We start from the raw sequence: 8,728 nt of genomic DNA on the forward strand, positions 1-8,728 counted from the left end.
TTTCTAGATATATATAAAACTTAAATATTATTTTTTTAAAGATATATGTTGATTTTTAATGCCGTAATGAAATATATGTAAATATTAATTTCTCCCCTTTAGCCACTTCTTCATTCAAACAATATTTGTAAATTTTTCAAAGTGAGCAAACCTCCGTAAATTTAGTGTTAAACCATTCAGTACGAGTGTCGGATATATCCGGCATCCGTCTGATGACCTGTGTGTACGGTAATGCGGTAAAATGCGGTAATTTCTACAAAAAATACGGTAAAAACGTATAAAATGTAAATCATTCATTTCTAAATAAAAGAAAATATTTTCCTTACTGTTCAATTGACTAAAATTTCATTCTATATTGAGATATATATATGTAAGGACAGTAGTTTTAGCTATATTGAATTTAGCGCGTAAATAGGTTAGGGAATAAAACAGGTGGCGTTAGTGCTACAAAGAAAGCAGGAGTGAAAAGATACAGAGATTAAGAGATATATGTAAGAAAATTAATCAAGAAACAACGGTGTGGATATTAGCATTGAATGTTGTTTCTTTGTTATTACAGGTAGGATAAATAATTAGTCTAAGTTGCTACATTATTATTTTGTTCAAAATAAAATAAAATCTTTGTTATTACAGAGAAACAATTCTACCTATTATCTACCCATAACCTGCACAATAAATAAGACATTATATATATTTTTTATTTATTTAAAGAGTTCATTTAACCTCTCACGGTAGGAATAGGTATACGTGAAGTATCGATAGGTTTTAACGTTGAGTACATTTCTTATTTAACAGTAAGGAAAATGTTCACACAAAAGCGAGTAACGTCACGACGAACAGAAAGGTTCCTACCGAATGGGTTAAATGGATATCCGTTAAGGAAAGATAATCCTTTAGGAAGCCTAAAAGTTGACTATCGAAAGGGTTTCTAGGGTATATCCGATCCAACGATAGATAATATACACGAACAAAGGTTTTAAGTCAAAACCGGATATGCGACTAGATAAAGAAATCTTATATACGTATATTTTTCTATTCCTAATGTTCTATATTGTAAACGTTGATTACAAACGAAAAGGAAATGGAAAATAAATGCGAAATGGTATGTAAAAGGATATTTTTCAGCCCTCTCGACGAAATTGCAGAGAGAGAGAGAGAGAGAGGAAGAGAGAGAAGAAAAAGTTTTTCTTTTTTTTTCTTCTTTTTTTCCCCCGTTGGCAAGAGAACGTCTTTCACGGGCGGAAACGTTCCACCAATTTTCGTTTCAAGCTCGTAGTATAGCTTATGTACGAGTCCCTCGACGAAAGAGCTTACGAACTCTATTCGCGACCTCTTTAATACCGACATCGAATAAGAATTCATTAGTGTGTATATGGGTGGCTCGAGAGCCGAGGGTAAGAGTCTCGTTTCTTTTTCCTTCTATTTTTTTCTCTTTCTCTCTTATCTCTTTCTCTCTTTTGACCACACAGTCGCGAGGGGGCTAGAGTTTTAAATAAATTAAAAGTTTATCTTTTTTACGCACCAAGAGTAGTAGTAGTAGCACCACTACCACCCACCTATCGGCGAGTTTGGCAAACGAGCGAATTCGAACGAATCAGAGGAAAAGGGGAAAAAGGGGGAAGGGCGTAGGTGGCCGGGCGTGGGGTAGAAGTTGAATATCGGCTACCCTCGAGAGGAAACGAAGTTTCCTCTAATTACTTGTCGAACGCGAATCGAAGCTGAACGAGAAGGAAGGAGGGGAATGTACGAGAAGGGTCGACTCGTAGCAGCCTATTCAAGACGTGGGCCCGGCTTCCTTCCTTACTTCCTTTACCTCGAGACGCATTTGAGCTTGCAAAGAGGGACGGGGAAGAGAAACGGTGAGGGGGAGGGCTGGGGGAATGAGTAAGAGAGATATTTATTGAAGGATCCAACAAAGTGAACCGAAATGTGTGCGAAGAATAGAAATGAACTTTAATGAGAATGAAATTAAACGTGTAACGTGTAAGTAATATATATACAATTATATTTAGATAAATGTTTTCAAATATAATCGTCCAATTGTTATTCTTAATATATTTTTATTCGAATAAAAATAAAATAAAGAAAATCACTCTCCGATTTTGAAATAGGACGGAATATTGCGTTGCTCGTTTTCCAAAGTTAACGTCGTGGTGTTGTTTCTCAGTAATACGGAGGATAAAGGACCACGGAACGGTCGCATTTGATTTCACGGGCTATAAAGCTGCCTAATTGCTCCACTGGCAGGCGTGGCTGGCTACTTTGCTTTTGCGGATGACCGTTAACCGTTGACCGAGAAACGAGACTAGGACATTTTTAGTTTTTTTTTGTGTTTTTTATTTTATTACTCTTTAACGAGAAGAAAAAAGAGAAAACTGTTTAAAATATTATTCAATATTAGGAATACGAATAAATGTTGGGAATAACTCGAAGAGAAATAAATATTTCTAAATTTGTATTCGTCGCGTGAAACAATTTTCAATGTAAAACGGAAGATCAAGGATAGTACCCTTAAAGTTTCATCTTACTCTCCGGGCCTTTGTTGGGTTACATTGTCGGAAACATTGACAGCAAGATGCGTAAATTGTAGAGGAAATTCTCCATAATTAGAAGGGAAAAGCGGCCATTTGCTTTTGGTATGTCTTTGATCTTCTGGCCCTTCGTCGAGCCTAATAGAGCAAAAGAGAAAAAAGAAGAAAAAAAAACAGACAGAGAGAGAGAGAGAGAGAGATAGAGTGAAACAATGACTTGTTCTTACATTATCGATCGATTTAATTAAATATCCAAACGAAATCTTCTTAATGACGAATACAAAAGAATCTCGTAGAATCTATCATTTTATCTCAACTTGCTTCTTTTTTTTTCTTTTTTTTTAATTTCTTTGTCCTTTTGCATCTCCTCTTATACGATCTTTATTTTCTTCGGTAGTGTTGGAAAACAAAGAGATTCTCTTAGGAAGGAGAAAGAGATAACGTTTACTTTACTTCGCAGAAAATTATTGGAAGATGCGAAAAGGGTGCAGAGAGTAAGGAGCAGGAATAAAGGAAGACATCGGACAATCTCATTTTCTATGCAGCAATTACAAACTGAGAGAACAACCGAGCAAGTAGGTAGGTTGGTAGGTAGGCAGGCAGAATGGTAGCTAGCTAGCTAGCTAGCTATCGGCAAGAAGAGCGGAAAAAGGGCATTTAAATGGACGATTCGTTATTGCAAGCGAACCTTCCTTCTGTGGTCTTTCAAGCATAGTTACCGGCGACCGACTAATTAAATGTAAACTTGCCGTACTTTTCTTTTTCTTTTTCTTTCTCTTTATCTTTCTCTCCTTTCCTTGCTATCCGTTTACTCTTAGTTTACTCATTTTCTATCTCACTCTCTCTCTCTCTCTCTCTCTCTCTTTTCTCCGTCTTCGTTTCTCCCTTTGCCTCGCTGTCTCTTTTAGTCGTCAGTTACCAAGCGCTTTCTTCTACAACTTCAGAAGCTTCGAAAATTTCCAAGTCGCTTATTTGCGTTTACCCAAGCAAGAGTCGCCGGTATCTTCGGGGAAAACATGGACGGCTAATTGGCTCCCGTGCATTTCACTTTTCTCTAACGCTACGTTTAAAAGCGACGAAATTTGCCAAGGACAACGACGACGCGTCGAGTTTCCTTTCATTCCATTCGTTAAATTAATTAACTTAATTCTTACCGTACAATATCGATGATACAGAAATATATGAATCATAGGTTTGATACGTTAATTGGAGATCTATTCAAGAATTCAATTTTATTATCGAGTCATGTCTAATTTGATTTCACTAATTGTTGGAATAAAATACTCTTTTGAGAATCAATTTGAAAATACACCCCTAAGTATAAGAATATTGAAATATTGTATTGCAAGAAAATATTGATTGTTTTAAATTAACGATAAAGGTACGAATACTTCTCCGATTCATTGTACTTTGATTGGATTACAAGTTTCGAGCTCGAATACAATAGAAATAATTGATTATGATTAAATTCACTTTTAATTTGTTTTCAAATAAACCATTTTTTCGTTGAAATAAATACTAAAATTATTCAATCCATTCTCTTGTATATCAAAATATTGCTGGTAGTAAATGCATTTACAAAAATTATACTAATTCAATGCAAACAACGCGTTCTCAATATAATTCCTATTAAACGGTTCTTGAAAATTCTTTCAAATAAAATATTCTACATAGATCTCGAAAATAATTAAACGTTACTTTTTTTTTTTTCACTCAATGACTTAGGCGAAAGCATTTGTTAAAGGGATCGGAGAGATCTAATGTCTTGACTTTATTATCCGTAAGTCTAAAGACATTTCTGCCGATTTTAACGGTACTTCCGTTAGAACTTCCGCACGATTCGCCGTTCATTTCTCAGCGGCGTTTATTGCGGAACTTAATGCTTCTTACGAAATTCGTATTACCGAATCCTCTCATCTGCCAAGGCTGTTCCGTTTTCTCTTTCATTTTCTCTCTCTCTCTCTCTCTCTCACACACACATTTTCTTACTTTCTCGACACTTTGCTAGACGATCTTCTGCGAGGACATTAAGAAACTTTCTTGGTGGATAGAATGACTCGACTGGTATTAGTTTTGGTAAGCGAGATCGTTTAGAATTAGTTCTATCCACTAATCCCTTCTAATCACCCATCCAAAACATTAGGACATTTCGTATCATTTTTAAAGAAAATCTTTCCAATTAAAAACTTTTGTGTCATCTTAAATAACGTTAATGTAATTTCAATTTTTTCAGCTCAAGTATATATTTTGGAAAAATAATTTTCTTTACAAAATAATACAACGACTTGGCAATTAGTTAAATTTCGTTAAAATTCGAACTTTGATTTAATAAGAAAATTATGTTTGGTTTTAAATCGTGACAACGTAACTGGTTTTCTTTTTAATGGAATAACGTTCTGTCGAATTTCTTCGATATTTTAGATAAGATTTTTCTTTCTCTTTCTCTCTCTCTCTCTCTCTCTCTTTCGAGTGTAATACAGTGGATCTATCTTATTCCTTTTCCTTGGCTTTTTCTTATTTTTGTTATCCTCTTTTACCTTCGTCGAGCGTAGCAATGCAATTACTTAAAGTAACCGCCCTTTTCCGGCGATGAAAAACGCACGTTCGCAAGCGGTTGCGTTGCTTAAATCCCTGCCATTTGTCAGCTTGCCCTTGGCTACTGGACGACCGTTTTATTTTTTCCTTCCTTTTCCTTGTGCATTTCATGGAAAACGGAACGGAGAAGAGGTCACCGGCCCTGGAATTGCTCTTTTTTTACATTTCGACCTTACTTCGAATTTTTCCCATTTTATCGTAGATAAAGAAAAGAGAGAGAGAAATATGATGACGAGTAAAAGAAATAAAAAATTTACGTATCCCATGGAGAACCTCGCATTCGTTATTTATTCTTTTACTTTAACCATAGAAATTACCGAGAGAAAAAAAAAAACTAGCAAAAGAGTTGTCCCCGACATAGAATTGTAACGTTCAAGGTCGTCTGACCGTTGACTCCATTCGTTTACATTTTTCACTCGAATACCTTCGTCCGAATTTGTATGAAAACGAAAACCGTGGGAGGAGAAGGGTCTAAATGCTATTTTTATATATTCATTTGGTTTACCCTCTCCCCAAAAATAAAAATCCCTACGAAATAGAAAGGTAAAAATATAAAAATAATAAAATGAAATATAAAGAAACACACACACACGCACGCACACACATTGCGAATTAATGACTTAAATTTATCTCGTGATCTCTTTATTTTGTACTTTTTATATTTTGGATATTTCTTTTTTGAAAAATCTACCCATCGTTTCCAACAAGCCTCGTGGAAAAGACAAAACGCAGAGGAGTCGACTATCTGTCTGTCTGTCTGTCTGTCTGTCTCTGTCTGCCTCATTCTCCGGGTATCTTTTTCGGGTAGTTTTTCTTTTTTTCATTCGTCCGGGCACGACCCCTTAATTTCTTATTCTGCTACTGTCGCGTCAGACTCGTAAAAACTCGTGCTCGCGTTGATCTGCGCCTCGTCGTGAAGCTTTTCTGTGCCAAGAGGGGTAGATCCTCGTTGATGCGTCACGATTCCTTTCTCAGAGGGACCGTCGAATTCGTTTCCGCATCTAACGAATCGTAGTACGTTGGATTATTTAAAGATATATAACGAAAGAAAATTAACTACGATACTTTTTATTAACTTTTCTCGATCGTACCTCCTATTGTTTCAAATACGCTTGTTTAAAATTATTTGATGCAAAACTTTTTACGAATCGTTTTAATTTTGTTTCTATATGTTCGTAATTGTTTTTTTTAATAAATAGAAAAAAAAAGGAAAAACAATTATAGAATCCATTGATACGTAAACTCTTTAGAAATATTGTTTCAAATACGCTTGTTTAAAATTGTTCGATGCGAAACTTTTTGCGAATCGTTTTAATTTTGTTTCTATATGTTCGTAGTTGTTTTTTTTAATAAATAGAAAAAAAAGGAAAAAACAATTATAGAATCCATTGATACGTAAACTCTTTAGAAATATTGTTTCAAATACGCTTGTTTAAAATTGTTCGATGTCAAACTTTTTGCGAATCGTTTTAATTTTGTTTCTATATGTTCGTAGTTGTTTTTTTTAATAAATAAAAAACAAAAGGAAAAACAATTATAGAATCCATTGATACGTAAACTCTTTAGAAATATTGTTTCAAATACGCTTGTTTAAAATTGTTCGATGCAAAACTTTTTGCGAATCGTTTTAATTTTGTTTCTATATGTTCGTAGTTGTTTTTTTTATAAATAAAAAACAAAAGGACAAACAATTATAGAATCCATTGATACGTAAACTCTTTAGAAATATTGTTTCAGATACGCTTGTTTAAAATTGTTCGATGTCAAACTTTTCGCGAATCGTTTTAATTTTGTTTCCATATGTTCGTGGTTGTTTTTTTTAATAAATAAAAAACAAGAGGAAAAACAATTATAGAATCCATTGATACGTAAACTCTTTAGAAATATTGTTTCAAATACGCTTGTTTAAAATTGTTCGATGCAAAACTTTTTGCGAATCGTTTTAATTTTGTTTTCATATGTTCGTAGTTGTTTTTTTTAATAAATAACAAAAACAAAAGGAAAAACAATTATAGAATCCATTGATACGTAAATTCTTTGGAAAATAAAAGAAGCATAATTTTTTTTTTCTTGTAATTAGTATAAGAGCAATTTCAAAAAGAATAGTAGTCGAGTTAGGGAAAAATACATTTGTATTCCGCGAATATTCTCGTCACCGTTAAAACAATGCAATCGTCGGTTCCAATTACGGAATAGGGTGGAAAGTGGATTAGAAAAGATAGGATTAAGATTTAAAGAAAGAAACGAAGTTTGATATTTTTGCATAGGACGATCGCGATGACTCGAAAACGAATTTTTTCCTGCATTCGAAATGATTTTTTCCCCGATGATGATTCGTGTAACCAACGAAGAATCAATTTTTTGTTTTTTAAATCTCTCATTCCGCTTGCACCTTAACGATTACGAATTTTTCTTGAAAAAATTTCTCGTAATCGAGGAACTTCGTGGCTTTGAACGTTTGAACGAAATATCAAATTTCAAGGATTAAAACACGATTCAATACATTACGACGAAAAGAGTTCAAATAACGTTGAATTAAATTGCAAGCAATAAAATTGATTAAGTAAAAAAAGAAAAAAAGGAAATAAAAATTGGACACTCGTTTTATTTCACTCTTACTTAACGATTTAAAAAAAAACAAAATACAGATATTTCGATTTAAAAAAAATTCATTGCAAAAAAGAATAATCGTGTAAGTTTATATTCATTATTTTGATGTATTATAATTCAAGATAAAATGATAATTAGTGAAATATCAATTCCATTTAACGTGTACATCGAACATACACATTCCACTTGCTTTACGAAGGTACTAGGTTTATATACACATACACACATACATTCATACATGCATGCATAATATATAGATACACATTACGGAGACTGTTTTCCCTCGATGAAACCCTCGAAAGGGCGTTGCATTCTCAACAGCATTCACTGTCGGATTGCTCGCTTTCAGGCGCTCACCGCGTCGCGTAATGCAATTTCGCAATGAAAGCAATTACCGTGAAAACAAGCCCTTTTGTACGATGCATTCTCTCTCTCTCTCTCTATAATCTACGAGAGAAAGAGAGAAATAAAGAGGAATGATGAGAAGAGGAAGAGGAAAGTATAATATGACCGGTCGTCGAGCGGTTAAACCGATTATTGCTTCGATAATAACAGCGGACGAGCACGTTGTTGCTAATGCTGCTTGCCTCGTATAATGTTGGTCATCTCTTGTTGCGTTCGAGACCCTTCATATGTTCAAAGCAATACATTACGAATATTCACGATTAATATTAGATAGGACAAGGCCGTCTTTTGTAATCAATGTTTTATAGCTTTTCAAGAAACCTATATCAAAGATAATTAAAATGATTTATTATCCGTTTAAAAGCATGGGAATCGCTATCTAGTAAATCAGGAAATTTATAAATAAAAAAAAAAGGATAAAAATGCTTTTCTAGTAACCGATTGGATCGTCCATGTACGTGTCATGATTTTTGTAATTATTATTTGTTATTATAATAAATAGAAATTATATTATTATTATATTAAATAGAATTTATATTATGGTACAATCCTTTGTTCGTATATTTAGGAAAGAAAATGTTTATCAG

The 8,728-nt window shown here is 33.8% G+C and overlaps 1 long non-coding RNA gene across 1 annotated transcript; it reads left to right on the forward strand.

Moving 5' to 3' along the window:
- Positions 1–374: 374 nt before the first annotated feature.
- On the forward strand, positions 375–694 carry LOC122521120. Its single transcript, XR_006304664.1, has 2 exons — positions 375–559; positions 634–694. It is a non-coding gene; the product is annotated as an uncharacterized LOC122521120 (long non-coding RNA).
- The last annotated feature ends 8,034 nt before the right edge of the window (positions 695–8,728 follow it).

Source organism: Polistes fuscatus, unplaced genomic scaffold (genome assembly GCF_010416935.1).
Source record: "Polistes fuscatus isolate 324 unplaced genomic scaffold, CU_Pfus_HIC Scaffold4, whole genome shotgun sequence".
NCBI classification, from domain to species: Eukaryota; Metazoa; Arthropoda; class Insecta; order Hymenoptera; family Vespidae; genus Polistes; species Polistes fuscatus.